Genomic DNA, 1,521 nt, shown 5'->3' on the forward strand with positions numbered 1-1,521 from the left:
GGGCCCAAAGGGGGCCCAGCAGGGAGGTGGCAGTTCTGGTCCTTACTGAGGAAGACAGAGGCAAAGAAGTTATTAAATATGTTGGCTTTGTCATCTGGCGTGACAACCAGATTCCCCGTCTTGTCCTGCAAGGGCCCCACATTTCCTGGGGCCTTCTTTCTACTCCCTATGTATTTAAAAAAGGACTTCTTGTTGTCCTTAATCAGGGAAGCCAGCCCCTGTTCCATCTCTGCCTTGGCCTTCCTAACCATCCCCCTACATCCCCGAACAACTGCAGAATAGTCCTCCTTAGTGATGACCCCTCCTTTCCATTGGGAGTAAGCCTCCTTTTTGGCAAGGAGACATTCCCGGATGTTTTTAGTGAGCCATAGAGGCTTATATGCTCTCCTGCCCCCTTGGACACCCGGCTCCCCTCCCCTCTGAGTCTTCAGCGCTTCTCCAACTATCCTCCTTAGCTCGTTGAAGTTTGCCCTCCTAAAATCTAGGGCCACCACCTGACTGCTTGCCTTTGCTACCTTGCGCTGATCCAAGATGAACTCTGCTCCAGGAACCTTTCTGATGCAGGTTTGACTGAACTTATTCAGCATTACATTTCTTTGTTGTTATTATATATAATCCCTCATTTGTAGTATGTCTGAAGGGATGCCTAGAGAGTTGGTCCAAGAATTTTTTCAGTCCTATTCTAGTGCTCAGAATTTGCAGCAGGAAATCTGAATTTTGTTGCTTCTTATTCCTCCCCTGTAGAAATGTAGGATTGAGTCATTAAGTCTGCCCCCCACCCCTTGTAGACAACCATTTCTTACCCTTTTATTAGAGACCTACCAAATTCATGGTGGGAGTGGGGTGCATGATGGCTCCTTTAATCTTGCAGGTTCCCCTGTGCACCTCCCCAGCACTGAATGGCGGAAGGGCCTCACTGCTTGCCACTCACTCCTGATCAGTAGGGAGACAAAAACCAGAGTTTGAAAAATGGCATTGTTTTTGCTGTTCACAGCTGATTGGCTATGGGCCCTGCAGCCATGCTGCCTGTTGCTGAGACAGGCTGGGAGGGAAAAACTGCTCACTCCTGATCAGCAGGGAGGCAAAACCCATGGTTTTAAATATGGTGTTATTTTTTCCTCCCAGCCAGTCAGCGGCAGAGATCATGGCTGCCAGGGCCTGTCAGCAGCAAGCGGCAAAAATGGCTCCGTGTTTAAAAACACAGTTTTTGCTTCCATGCAGATCAGGAGTGAGCAGCAAGTAGCAGGGCCCTCCGCCAATCAACAGCGGGGGGTCACACAGGGGAACCTGCAAAACTAAAGGAGCTGCCATGCACTTAACTCCTGCCATGAATTTAGTAGGTCTCTACCTTTTATAAACATACCAAAAATTACCTGGGTTTTTTGCCCCATTTCCTCATATTGGAAGGTTGTTTCAGAACCTTATTGCTCTTGCTTCAGTGGTCAGAAATGTTTTTGATTCCCAATTCTTCATGCCCAGTTTATATAGTTTCATAGTTAGTAGGGTCGGAAGGGACCTGAG

The sequence above is a fragment of the Gavialis gangeticus genome, unplaced genomic scaffold (genome assembly GCF_001723915.1).
Source record: "Gavialis gangeticus isolate Ggan-Ray unplaced genomic scaffold, GavGan_comp1, whole genome shotgun sequence".
NCBI classification, from domain to species: domain Eukaryota; kingdom Metazoa; phylum Chordata; order Crocodylia; family Gavialidae; genus Gavialis; species Gavialis gangeticus.